The following is a 14,783-nucleotide window of genomic DNA, read 5'->3' as shown; positions in this document are numbered from 1 at the left end:
AATATGATGGAATTCAAATTAAATCAATGATGGACAAAGAAGTTCATTTTCTTGGAATCCGAACTAAATCAATAATAGTATACAAAGATAGTCATTATCTTGGAATCCTACGTGAATGCTGCAAGACTAAAATATGCGGTCGAATTGGTTAATGTGATAACTCAATCCTATATAAATAATCACGAGATAAATAGTCATAATTAATTATCTATGATTAAAATAATTTCACAACTTAATCTTATATTATATTTTACTATTATTTTATCTAGGAAACCGAACACCACTCATAGAGAACAAATCAGTTTACGAACATAAACGTGGACCATGAGGGAAGTGAAAGTCTTCAAGGCATGTGAAGAGTTATACCCAAAGAGAAGTCCGATGAGACCTTTTTCACTAAGGCCATCTCCAACAATTTACACCAAACTCAAACCCATTTTTCCAGTTCTGTCACATCAAACAGTAATTCTACTCCAACCATTTACACAAAACCCAAACCCAAAAGAATATTCCATATTCACCTATTTTTTTTACTTTTTCAATCTTACCTACATATTTATTTAAATTACACATTAACCCACATCACTTTATCAATAATTTATACTCCAAATTTCATATATATTTAGTTTATTTACTTATATACATATTATATTTAGAGTACAAATCTTACAAATTATACAAAATTTATATAAAATGAATTTTAACTAATTAGTTATATCGCCCAAAACCTAAAGGAGATATCTAATTAATTAATTTATGCATACATATATTTACTTTATTTACTTAATTAGATACAATTAAAAATAGGAGTACTAAATTAAACCTCAAAATAACGTGAGACTTGGTCTTTCTTCATCTCTCTTTTTCATTTTTCTTTCTCTGCGTCGGCAAATTTCTTCCTTCACTGGTTCCGCCAAATTCTCCATAAATATGGTAACTCTCTTTGCTTTATTCGAAAATAGATGAACAAGAAAGGATTAAATTGCAATTTCTAGAAATTGGAAAAGTGAATTTGCGATCGCTACAGTGCTACTCCATCTTTGGGGTAGCACTGTTCAAAAACGCAAAAAAAGGACGATTTGGGATGGGTTTTGGGGTATGATTGGAGGTGTTTTTCACTGCAAAATTGCGTTTTGGGGTATTGTTGGAGATGACCTAATAGCCAAACTTATATTGATTTGTGTCAATTATTTTTCATAATCTACATGGATTGGACAGTTGTCAGAAAGATGTCGAGATTTTTTTTGTAAATTTTGATGAGACAATCTATACATAAGCATGCACAAACCGAACCGGCCCGGCGGTTAACCGCCGGTTCATGAATCGGAACAGGGACCGACACCGGCGGTTTCACGGTTCAGGCGGGCCGGTTCAGGTTCGGGAAATCTTGAAGCGTGAACCGGCGGTTCAACGGGTCCAACGGCAGATTCCGGCTAGGGGAGTAGGGTTGCAGGCAAGGTTGCAGAAAAACCAGCCGGTTTATGACAAAAACCGCCGGTTTGAATCACCGATTTCCGACGGTTCCGGTGCTTTTTCAGGTGGCAGGGTGTAGGATGTAGTGTATAGGCCTGAAAACCGGCCAGAAACCGCCGGTTTTCGGCCAGACACAGGCGGTTTCCGTCAGAAACCGTGGATTGAACCGTCGGTTTTCGGGCGAACCGCTGGTTCAGGCGGTAAACCGCCGGTTTTCTGCCGAATTTGAAATTTCAATTTTTTTTTTCTTCCAATTTTACTCCTATAAATACCCCACTTCCCCCCTCATTTTTACTCACCCCATTCTTGTGTCAACAAGGATTTCATTCTCAATCTCTCTTTCTCTATTCTCTCCTCATTCTCTTTAATTGCTCAAGTTGTTTACTAGTTACTACTTACTACTATATTTGTTGTTGTGTTCTTAATTTACCATTTATTCCATACTCCATATTCCATACATACTACTTTCATTTATCACTATGTCTTCTTCTCATGGTGGACCGGGACGTGGTGATCGGGGCAAATGAATTGCCCAAGATCAAAGTAGTCATCCCTCAAAATCAAGGCGACCTAGTCGTCGAGAAGTTATAGAAGAGGTTTCCTGAGTGGCAGCTGAACGCCTGCAAGTAAGTTCTAAAAAATTAAATTATTTTTACAATTCATAATTTCATAAGATCGAGTTTTTTAATTTTTTTTGTGATCCTAATTAAACTTCAACTTATATTATATTTATAGATAGAAGAAGATTATAGGATGGCCAATCTACTCACTGAAATGCATCAAGGTGGGGGCGGGGGCGGGGGCGGGGGCGGTGGTTCCCAACAAAATGACGAGTACGACGTGTCTATATCGTCGGACTCGGACAACAATGATGATAGATCTCATTCTCGTATTCCTTCTAGCACCGGCGGAAATGAGGAGATGTCTCCTCCCCCTCCACCCACTAACACTACAAAAGCTTTGAAATCTGATATTTTTGTTAAACACTGCAAGAAGGTCCCGGTGGTGATTCCAAGTCCTCATGATCTGCACTCTCAAGAAGAGACATCGGCGTTTCATGCATATTGTAACTATTGTGATAAAGTCTACAAATTTGCGAGTGGTAGGGGATATGGCACCCTCCGTTGTCATTTGGTGACAAAGCATCCGGTAGAATGTGGCACTACCTCTACCCAAACCCAACTAAACTTCCAACCCGGTGGCTCAGGTTCGTCAGGTACGCCTCTTTTTAAATATGATCAAAAAGAATTTTCTGACGTTATGACTAGATGGGCTGCAATGAAGCATTTTCCTTTTAATGTTTATGATGACAAAAAATTTGAGGTTACTATGCAAAGTGGTTTAAACGTAGCTATAAAAAGAATAGGTCGAATGACCGTTCAACGATCTACCGTTAGACAATGTTTAGAGAAAAAAGTTGAATGATCACGTTATTTAGTTAACTTGGGCCGCAAAGTGAACATTTGCTCAGATGTATGGACTGATTGTTTTAACCGGCATTCATACGTGGGCATTACGGTTCACTTTGTGGACAATAGTTGGACTTTGAACAAGCGTTTAATTGGTTTTAGAGAATTTGAGACACCACACACTGCACCTGAAATTGCTTCTTTAATTGTTCAAGTTTTGAATAGTTTCAATTATGCAATAAGATATTTTCTATTGGTTTTGATAATGCAACTGCCAACACCGCAAGTATTAGTGATTTGATTGTGGCTTGTGCTCCGGTTATTGGAGGTAAGTATTTTCATCAAAGATGCATATGTCATATTTTAAATTTATGTGTACAAGATGCGCTTGAATTATGGCAAAAGCATGTTAGTTCTATTAGAACTGCAGTTAGATTAATCCATCAAAAGCCAGCTATTGGCAAAGCTTGGAAGAAATATTACCATCAAAAGAATGTAAGATATACGAATTTTACTATGGATGTGTCTCATAGATGGAATTCGACATATGATTGTCTGAATTCTACTTTGACGCATAAAGATTCTTTATGTGATTTTTATAGAACCTATCTCGTTCATGATTTATATCTTTCGCATAGTTGTTGGGAACATAGTGTGGCTTTATTTAAATTGTTTAAATATTTTAAAAATGCTACTGTTGAATTGTCGGGTGTTTATTATTGCACTACTGTTCGTGTTTTAGAGCATTGCATGTATATATCACTTGGTTTTAAAACTGCAATGAAAAATGCTTCCTCTTCACCTGAATTGATGTGTGTTTTATATTATATGATTGAAAAATGGCTTAAGTATTTCAGTGAGATTCCAAAGGTGTTTTTTATTGCAAAGGTCTTGGATCCAAAATGGAAATTAGCCGGTACCTCCAAGATTTTAGATTTTTATTATAACAATTTGAGTTCTATTGATCTTGGTCCACTTCAAGCAATCCAATCGGAAACCAGTGACGAATTTGGAGTAGACCTCTCCGAAACATTTCAAATAAACCTCCCGGATCGGTCAATTATCCAACAAACCTTCGAGTTTAATTTGCGTGCTCTCTACACCGAATATGAAACCAAGTATAACAATACCCACCAAGTCAGAAGATCCCCCTCCTCCACAACATAACTACGGCTTCGCATTTCAAGCCGATTATGATGACCCCGACGCGTAATCCCAACTAGCCGACCTATACAGCTACAGCACCGACGGAAGGTCCTCAGGTATGGTAAGTGAATTAGATTTATATTTCGATTCACTATTTTCCTTTGGTGATGAAGGTCCTACTCCTCCCGCCCAAATCGATGTCCTCGATTGGTAGGGAACCCAGGAGAAAGATTTTCCCATACTTGCGTCAATGGCCAAGGAGATTTTTTCTGTTCCGGCTTCCACTGTCGCCGTCGAGTCCGCTTTTAGTGTTGGTTCCCGTGTGTTGGATGAATCAAGAAGTAAGCTCTCCGCGAAAAATATGAAAGCCATGATGTTACTTGATGATTGGGCCAAAGCTGACGTTAGAGAACAAGAAAATGATTTGGACGATCGTCAGAAGGGATCACAAGATGAATTCACCTGGGATGAATCATAGGCCAACCGTCAACCGCCGCCAGCCAAGCCAAATAGGTAAGTAAGGTAAGAGAACTACGTGGGCTTTGATTCCCTAATGCAAATGAGCATTGGGGATATGTAGGCACCTCAACTTAAATTTTAAATTTAAGTTGAGCTCAAGTCATTTTTCCTTTATTTTTTTTTCATTGGTTCCTACTTTAAAAATATGCAAATGCAATTAAATAATTGTATTTGTATATACTCTAGTCGATAAAATAGATTTCTCTATAAGGCTAAATCTGAGAAACTTTTGAAAATTCTACTATAATTGTTGATTGTTAGACTAAACTCAACATTTAAAGTTGAATTTTGAAAGGTGTCCTCAATTTAGTTATGTAGAAAGATCTCCTTCGCCGATTAAGAGCATATATACTTATAAGTTTTTTTTATAAGAACTTCTAAGTCTTTTTTGTAATCTGTAATTAGCTTCGCTGTTGACTAGTAGTCTCGTTTGTATTTAAATTTTTGTTTAAGAATTCAAGACCTCAAGATTTTAGTGATTTGTAATTGTTGTAACGTGTAATCTCAATAAAATTGCAACTTTCATCGTGATTTTTTGAATTTTATTTATGCACATTTTATACATAAACAAATAAAAAAATGCAAAAAAAAAAAAATTGGACGAGCCGCCGAATCTGAACCGGAACCGCTGGTTCAGACCGAAAACCGGCGGTTTTGAACCGCCCCATAAACCGACGATTTTTTGAACCGGAACCGGAACCGCCTGGACCCTTGGCGGGCCGGTTCCAGTTCATGGGAAACGTGAACCGTGAACCGCCGGTTCATGAACCGGAACCGGCGGTTCCTGAACCGTGTGCAAGCCTATCTATACAGAACCACTAAAACACTATAGTCAAGATTAATCAACACACTTTGAAGAAAATCAATTGCGGTCAAGATTAATTAACACACTTTGAAGAAAATTAATTGCAGTATGATTAATTTTTCATACCGTTACCGAAATGACAATAAAGTGCGGTATACCACAATAGCGGTAAGGTAACGGTATACCGAAAATTCGGTATGTTTAATTTTTGATATCGTTATCTTACCGTTATTGCGGTATACTGCACTTTTACGGTATAAGAAAGTACGATATGGTATATCGTAATACCGTTATGCAAAAAAAATCTATTTTATACACAAAATATTTAAAAATAGGATTTTCAGAGATTTTTTTATTTTTAATTCTATTTTATATATAAATATGAGTTGTGATCAATTGCTAACTAATTAGTAATCCCAAATTGAGACCAATTCTTAGCTATTAGATTAAGAGATCTAGTGATTGAAATAATGACAAGTGTATTATATTTTAAATTTAAATAATTAGTGAATAAATTTAAAGTGTATTAATGTCAATTTCTATACATTTTAGTTAAAACTAACTATGTTCTCTTTCATCAAAATCATCTCAAAATTTTCAATTTACATAACTTTCACGATATAAATTATTTTTTCACAAAAAATATACTCCATCCGTCCCCAAAGAATATGCACTTTGGGACGACACTGGTTTTAATGTAAAATTGATAAAGTAAGAGAGATGTAGAGAGAAAAAGTAAGTAAAGTATTGTTAGTGGAGAATGCGTCCCACCTCATTAGAGCGAAGAGACTTTCCAAATTAGAAAGTGCATATTCTTGTAAGACGGACTAAAAATGAAAGAGTGCATATTCTTGTGGGATGGAGAGAGTATCAAATTAAAGGTAATTTTATAAGGATTCTAACGAGATCTCAATTTCATATGTTCTGACGACGTTCGGATGATGAAATTTAATAATTTTTATTTTAATTTTCTTATATCAACAAATGCATAAAAAATTTTCAATATAATGCTTGCAAAATATCAATAAAACTGTATTGATATTTTTGTGTATTTGTGTTGAGATTTGTAATACACTATATTGATATCAAAAAACCACAAAAATTATGCTATGATAACTAAATGACGATCTTAGCCCTTTATTGATATTTTGTATACTATTTATTGAAATTCGTGAGGTTTAATCTCATCCATTCATTACAAAATCTAAAGGTATAGATTAAGTCTTAGTTTTAGATTATGATGCTATAAGCAATATAAGAGGACCCTATTAAATATAATGTTAGGAATGTCAATTGGGCCGGCCCATCGTGTTTCGGGCCAACCCTACTCGGGTTGCGGGTCCATCGGGTGTGGGCTAATCGGGTTGTGATTTCTTTTGTGTTATAAAAGTTCAACCGTAAACCTAAAAGCTAGGGTTTCGGGCTAGCCCAACGGGTTAATCGGGTTGCTAACGATAAGATTATCATGCGATCAATCCAATAAATAATTATTAAAATTAGTTATATTCATACAATGTAAGTCATATAATTATGATAAATTTGAGATATATACCTAAACTCAATCATAAACATGATAAAATACTAATATTTGAGATATTTCGTGAAATTTTAATGCATGTTTTAGAAATTTAATTATTTTTTAGTGTATTTGAAGTTTTTAATTTATTTATTAATTATTATATTAATAAAAATTCAATATATAATTTGTATATTTAATACAAAATTAAAATTTGTTTTTTAGTTATCTATATTACAAAATTAATCAATAAAGTGTCAAATTAGGAGTAAAAAAATAGAATATTAGAAAATTTTTTGGCCCAGCCCATCGGGTTTTCGTGTCTGGCCCTAACGGGTTGCGGATTAATCAGGTGCGGGTTAATCGGGTTTTGATTTTATCGGGCTAGAAATTTCCAGCCCTAACCCTATAAATTTGGCGGGCTATTCGGGCCAGCCCAGAGATTGCGGGTTACACTGACGTCCCTGTACAATATACTAATATTTATGTAATGTTTCAACATACAAATGTTTTCAATACACACCAAGGATTCGGTATACCGTATATACCAAATATTCGGTATACCACGGTATACAAAAATTGATACCGTTACCATACCGAAAGATTTCGGTACGGTATCATATCGTAACTGAGGTATACCGAATAATCAAAAGGTTGAAAGAAAATAAATCACTAATCGAATTTTGTAATATTAGGTCCCAAGCACTTTTAAAAAATTATTTAATCAAATCACTAATTGATCTAATCTGTTTCGCAACGTTAGATATCAATCAAGACTAATATCTCATTGTTATCCGGTAAGAATGAGAATTACTGACTATGTTCATTTTAGGACTAATTATAATATTTGTCTTTCAAATTATTACATTTTGAATAAAAACTAGTACTCCATTCGTCTCATGATAAATGACATAGTTGGAGAATGACATGAGATTTTAGGAGATATTGTTTTGTGTGTTAGGTGGAGAGAGAAAATTATATTTATATTAATATGAGAGAGAATTTTTTTCAAAAAAAGAAATGTAACATCTTTCGTGGGACAAACTAAAAAGGAAATTTTTACATTTATTATGGAATTGTTTCAGCTGGCTTTTCTAGAAACACCGTGTAGGGTTGTTCAAATGCAACCAGACATCGTGTTCCCAAGCTTTTCCAACCAGGTCTGGTTTGAAAGGTCATTGGATCAAAGCTCACCAATATGGGGCAGTGTCTTTTGCCGCGTGTGTGGTAATTGTAAAGAGTATCTGATAGGGCTTGTTACAAGCATGATTTTATAGGGGTTTATTACACTAACAGAGTTGATAATGTGTGAAAAAATGGTGAATTTGAGTGTGCAGGAGCTATAAAGTGTAGAAGCGGCAAAGTGCAAGAACAACTTGATCTACTCGGAAAAGAAGTGAAAAATGGTCAGAATTGAAGATAAGTTGATCAGTTGCGTACAAGCAGTGGAGCCTGCCTAGCCAGCAAGTTGATCAAGTGGAGTTCACCACATGAGATGATGAGTCATAGGAGAGAGAAAAGAAGATGCTATCTCAAGGGCATTAATGTCAAAACAGGATGGGCTTACCCTAGGAATTTGGGCCCAATGCCATCCTATAAATAGTGGAGAGAATGCACATAGAAGGGAGTTCGGCATCATCATCCTTTTCCATCACCACATTCGAGACTTCACACTATTTCGTAGCATGGAGCAAGCAAGTTAGCAGCAGTCGGAGTCGTTGTTCCACCTCTACTTTCATCTCTTATTCCTCGTCAAAGAAGGAGGGACCTGAATCTGCCAAAAAGCCTTCGTAGTTTGTGTTTTCCTTACACCCTGAGGGGTCAAAACAATTTCTACTCTATTTTTAGTTCATCTTTTCCGTAGCTTAGTTGTTTTTAATGTTTTTTTTCTCATAGTTGCTACTCTAGTAACATTCCGGTTTGTTAATCAATCTTTAAATCTTTGTTTTGGATTCTGCTTTAGTTGTGTTTACTGAAGATCGTTTATGAAATGGAGTTTTTAATGCACGTCGTTTTTGATCTGATGTTCTCTGATTTAATTCCTTTCGTTTAGTTTCAGTTTCACCCTGTTTATGCTTTATCGTAGTTAGATCTGAGTTTTTACTTCGTCAACTTGCATAAGAATAGGGTAGATACTTTAGATCTGTCTTCTTTACGTCAAATTTACATGGATCTGTGCTTGATTTGTCTGATTTCCGTTTTTATGTTAGCGGCTTTGTTTAGATCTGTCGCATGAGTTTTCATGTAGTTGCCTAGCGAAGAAGAAGGTCGTAGTTCGTTAGAGTAGCAGTTCCTGTCACCTTTTTGTTGTTTACAGCTTTTTAGCAGTACGCCTATTTGTGTCAGTGGTCCATAGTTACTTTTACCTTTCTGTTCTTAGTTTAGTTGATCAAGTCAACTATTCCTTAGTTTTGAGTCTGTCTAGTCTAGATTGGTCAGTTCAGTTTAGTAAGTTGATCAGTTCATGTATCTTAGTTTAAACTTAACCCACCGGAAAGCGTGGCCGCAGCCAACCTTCCAATGTCCCAAACAAAACTCAACTCGCCTCTGTCCCTGAGGGATTCGACCCTTACTTCCCTTTACTAGTCTATAGTGTTGTGTGTTAAGGTCTTGAAGGTCCTAAGTCTCTCCGTTCGCATACCAACGACCAGATAGTAGCCAACTTGATCCATCAACTGTCTAGCCTGATCAAGTGCGTGAATTCTATGTGCCTTATTTGGTTAGCATGTGAACCCTGAGTCTTTAGAGACAGCTTTCAGTATCCACTCAAGTGCCACACTTTTAAAAAATGTATGTGGTTGGACAACAAATGTTCGGCTACACTGCTTGATGTTAAGGAAACTGAGGATTATCATGAGCGTAAGCGGATGAAATACAAATGGAAAGGGAACGATGATTCTTCCGGTGCCGATGGGGGTGAAGCTTACTTTGAGGGAGTTAAGGGTGGTTCTGAGGGAGATGAGGGTGATCTGGAGATGTTATTCTGCTGATTGAGCATGTGATTCTGTTGGAGATGGTGTATGAGAAGCTAGCTAGCTTGAGGACTAACGCGGTGTATCAAGACTTGCCTTTAATTTTGGTCATTTTCTGCTCACAGTTATTCCCTGAATTGCTTATGCTGGTATTATAGTAGTAGTAATTTCCTGAATTGCTTAATGTTCTATCAAATGGTATGTAGTAATTCCTTGAATTGCTCGATGTTCTATCAAATGGTATGTAGTAATTCCTTGAATTGCTCGATGATTGTATTAGTACTTATTTTTCATCTGAATTTGGTTGCTATCCGTGTTATTTCTAGAATTGCTCAGTGTTGATATCCGTAGTAGTATTTCGTTTGATAGTAAGTAGTAGTAGTTACTCTTAAAGATAGTAATCGAGAGAGGTAGAGAAAGATTGGTTAGACATTTGAAAGGATAAAGTGTATAGAGAAATATTCCAATGTTTATTTTTTGTTGTTCTCTCCAAATGTTCATTACCCTAGTATTTATAGGGTGAATGAGAAAGTTCTAGTACATCAATAAATGGGATTAGAACTCTACAACACTTAGGAACTCTACACTACTTAGGAACTCTCCATAATGAATGTGGGCGGCATATTAATGTGGTCTTCTTTTCCAACACTCCCCCTCAAGTTGAGTAACGGTATCCCCGATACTTAACTTGCCAAGGAATTCTTTGAATTTTGTAGGACTCAACGCCTTGGTGAGAATGTCTGCCAGTTGTTCCTCGGATCGGACAAATGGGAACTCGATAATCCCGCTTTCAAGTTTTTCTTTGATAAAGTGACGATCGACTTCAACATGTTTGGTCCTATCATGCTGTACGGGATTTTCTGAAATGCTAATTGCAGCTTTATTGTCACAGAAAAGCTGACTTCTCCTTGTCGGTGGGAATCCAATTTCTGTTAATAATCTTCGAAGCCAGAGTATCTCCATAAGACCGCTTCTGATCCCTCGGAATTCAGCTTCCGCACTTGACAAGGCAACCACTTTCTACTTCTTGCTCCTCCAAGTGACTAAATTACCCCCAACAAAGGTAAAATATCCTCCAGTTGATTTTCTATCAACTGGATTGCTTGCCCAATCTGCATCGGTGTACCCATCAATTTCCAAATCTTCTTTTTTCTCTAGGAATATCCCATAACTGGAGGTTCCTGTTAAATATCTTACAATTCTCATGACAACATCCATGTGATCTTCTTGAGGCGGATGCATGAACTGACTAACCACTCCAACGGCATATGCGATGTCGGGCCTCGTATGAGAGAGGTAGATAAGCTTTCCTACTAGTCGTTGGTATCTTTCACGATCTGTAGGTTTAGCTCCATCCACAATTTTCAACCCATGGTTGAGTATCATTGGAGTTTCAGCCGGCTTGCAGTCAAGCATGCCCGTCTCGGTGAGCATATCAAGTATATACTTCTTCTGCCTTAAAAAGATTCCGTGCTTGGATCTCTACACTTCAATCCCTAGGAAGTACTTCAAAGCTCCTAAGTCCTTCATTTCAAATTCTTTGAAAAGATTCTTCTTCAGATTCTGGATTTCTTCAACATCATCTCCTGTTATGATCATGTCATCAATATAAATAATCAAGCATGTCATTTTTCCATTCCTTTCTTTCAGAAATAGTGTGTGATCTGAATGGCTCTGTTTGAAGCAATGTTTGAACATTGCCTGACAGAGTCTTCCAAACCATACTCTTGGTAATTGCTTTAACCCATACAGGGTCTTTCTCAATCTGCATACCTGCCCTTTTCCAAATTCTTCGTCTAGGCCTGGTGGGACCTCCATATAGACTTCCTTGTTTTTCTCAAGTTCACCATGAAGAAAGGCATTTGTAACATCCAACTGGTATAATGGCCACTCTTTGCACACAACTACAGACAGAAGGGTTCTTACTGTATTTAGTTTGGCCACCGGGGAGGAAGTTTCCTCATAGTCAACTCCATACACTTGAGTGTATCCCTTAGCAACCAATCTTGCCTTATATCTCTCGATTGAACCATCTGCACATTGTTTTATGGTGAAGATCCAACGACATGCTACTGGTTTCTTTCCCGGAGGTAGAGTACACTTCTCCCATGTTTCATTTTTTATCAGGGCATCAATCTCCTTCTTCATGGCTTCCCTCCAGTGCTTGTGTTTTATTGCCATCTCGAAGGATTGCGGAATCTCTTCTTCTTCATAAAGAGCAGCTTCGAATGCTCTAGCCATTTCAGTAAGGTGTCCCTAGGTGAAGTTTGCAACTGAGTACCTTGATTTCCGTCCTTTCCAGTCTGGAGAATACCGTCGAGGAGGAACACCCCTCGTACTCCTGTGGGGTAATCTGCCATCTCCAGTCTCTTGTTCTGTAGGTGGCTCTTCTGTATCACTTATATTTTTCCTGTCACTGTCAGCAGTTTCGGGTAGGATAGGAATATTGGAATCAAAAGTTTTTACCTCATGAGTCAAAGACTGGTCAGATAGCTCGGCAGTGTCCTGAGGCGACATGTTCTGTTCCTGGGGAATTGGCGCTGTTTGACTCACACCTGTGATAGGATTTTGGTCAGTTTCCCTCAGATTTATCTCCCCCTGAATGGTTTCTCCCCATAGAGGTAGCCAATTAAGTGCGTCACTATTCGAATTACCCGTCTCACTCTCCCCCTGACCACTAGATTGACTATAGAAATATTCACTTTCAACAAAGTCACAGTTCATAGTGACATACATGCGATCTGTTGACGGGTCATAACATCTATACCCTTTCTGACTTTTCCTGTACCCCAAGAAAACACATTTGACTGCACATGGTGAGAATTTATCGTGATCATGTTTGGGTATGTGAGCAAAGACAGTGCAGCCAAAAACTTTGGGTTCAAGATTGAGAGAAGTGGGAATTGAGTGTTTTGAAGAGAATATTTCTAAAGGGGTTTTGAAGTTTAGGATTCCCGTGGGAAGACGATTTAGAAGGTAAACATATGTGGCTATAGCTTCAGGCCAGAAAGATTTAGGGATGTGGGATTCTATTAGAAGTGCACGGGTGATCTCAAGGATATACCGGTTTTTTCGCTCAGCCACCCCGTTTTGTTCAGGTGTGTATGCACATGTCGTTTGGTGAAGGAGACCTTTTTCGGTGAAGAAGGTTTTCATTCTAGAGTTCACATATTCTCTCCCATTATCAGATCTAAGGACTTAGATTTTGGTGTTGTACTGGGTTTGGACAAGGCTATAGAACTCAGTGAATTTTTCAAAAACTTCTGATTTTGATTTAAAAAAATAAATCCAAGTCATACGAGAAAAATCATCAACAAATAGCAAAAAATACCGAAATCCTGGACCCCCGGTAACCGGAGCAGGGCACCAAACATCAGAGTAAACTAAAGCAAACGGAGATTTTTCTCTAGTTTTGTTCAACTTGAAGTAATGTCTATGACTTTTAGCCAAAACACACATTTCACAATTCAAAACAAGTGAAGAAGAAACTAAATTAGGAAAGAGTAGACGGAGATAACCTATAGATGGGTGCTCTAACCGACGGTGTAAGAGCCATATCTGTCTTTCATTCAGTCCATGAGTTAGCAGCGCAGTACTGTGTTGGGCAATCTCATCTATGTAGTACAGACCATGTCGCTCAGTGCCACGCCCAACTATCGTCTCCGTCTTGATATCCTGTAACATGCAAAAACGAGGCTGCATTAAGAGTTTGCAATTAAGTTCTTTCGTGACGTGACTCACTGACAATAATTTGTGGAACAAAGAGGGAACATAAAGACAATTTTTGAGGCGAAGGGTTGGTGATATATATATAGTTCCTGCCCCTTCAACATGAGCTAATTCCCCACTGGCCGTTTGGACAAATTTTTTTGTGGATTGAGAAATATCGAGGAAGCCCGATGCATCAAAGGACATGGTATTGGTTGCCCCACAGTAAAAAATCCAATGGTAGTCTTTAGGTCCTATGTTTGAGGAAGATGTGTACGCTAAAGCTTGGAATTTGTTTGTACAAGTAATGGAAGGCTGAATTCAAAATGTCGGGGTGTATTTTCATTTTTGTCGAAAGTTCAGGGTGTATTCTCGGAAATTCAGACAAAAGGGGGTTTATTCTGCAATTTTTTGGTCAACTGGGGGATTTTGGTAGGGATTTTTGGGGTGGGGTTTGTTTTGAGATTTTCTCAAATTTGAGGGGCTTATTTGCAAAATGGAGGTGGAGACTTTAGAACACCCCATTTTCGGCCCCTCCTTCTCAGCCATTTCCCCCTTTGCAATTTCAGAATCTTTTCCTGCCATCTCGTCGGTGGCGGTTGTTCGGTCCTCACCGCCTGCCAAAATCCAGCGCATCCTTCGTTTCTTTCTTCTTCTCCGCTGCAAAGCTTCCGCCGCTGATTCTGCTTCGTCCGCCGCCGACGCAGCTCCTTCAGCCGCCGCCGCCGCTGTTTCAGAATTTGACGGATGCTGTGTTGCCGACCAGTGTTGCTGCTTCCGCCGACGCTGCTGTCTGTGACGGGTGGAGCTACAGAGTGGTCGCCTATTACATCAGTCATCCATCCCTCTTTGTTCTCTCCGGTGTCGGTGACTGGTGCTGCTACCACCACTGGCGTCAAACCACCGCATACCCTTTTTCCGCCATCAACAAGGGCATCAGCGTACGTCTTCTTCGGTTTAGGAAGTCTGTCCTTGTGGGCAGATTCGATATGGTTTCTGTTAGGAGGCAGGGATATGTTTCTCCTTCGGTTGTTCGCCTGAGTCGTTGTTGCTGCTGTGCGCTTGGACCCTACGCCGAGATTCTTCGGCGGGTAGGAATTTTGGCTTTGGTTTGTGTTGGATTTGTACAAATCAATTAGATTTGCAATTGTCTCGATCAATAATTTGAGAGTGTGTATTTGGCTGACCTCCATTGGAGGTTGTTTTTTAGTTTCCTGCTCTGATACCATCTTAAA

This window comes from Salvia splendens, chromosome 19 (assembly GCF_004379255.2).
Source record: "Salvia splendens isolate huo1 chromosome 19, SspV2, whole genome shotgun sequence".
Classification (NCBI taxonomy): Eukaryota; Viridiplantae; Streptophyta; class Magnoliopsida; order Lamiales; family Lamiaceae; genus Salvia; species Salvia splendens.
The sequence above is the reverse complement of the archived record's forward strand: the minus strand, read 5'-3'. Positions refer to the sequence as shown.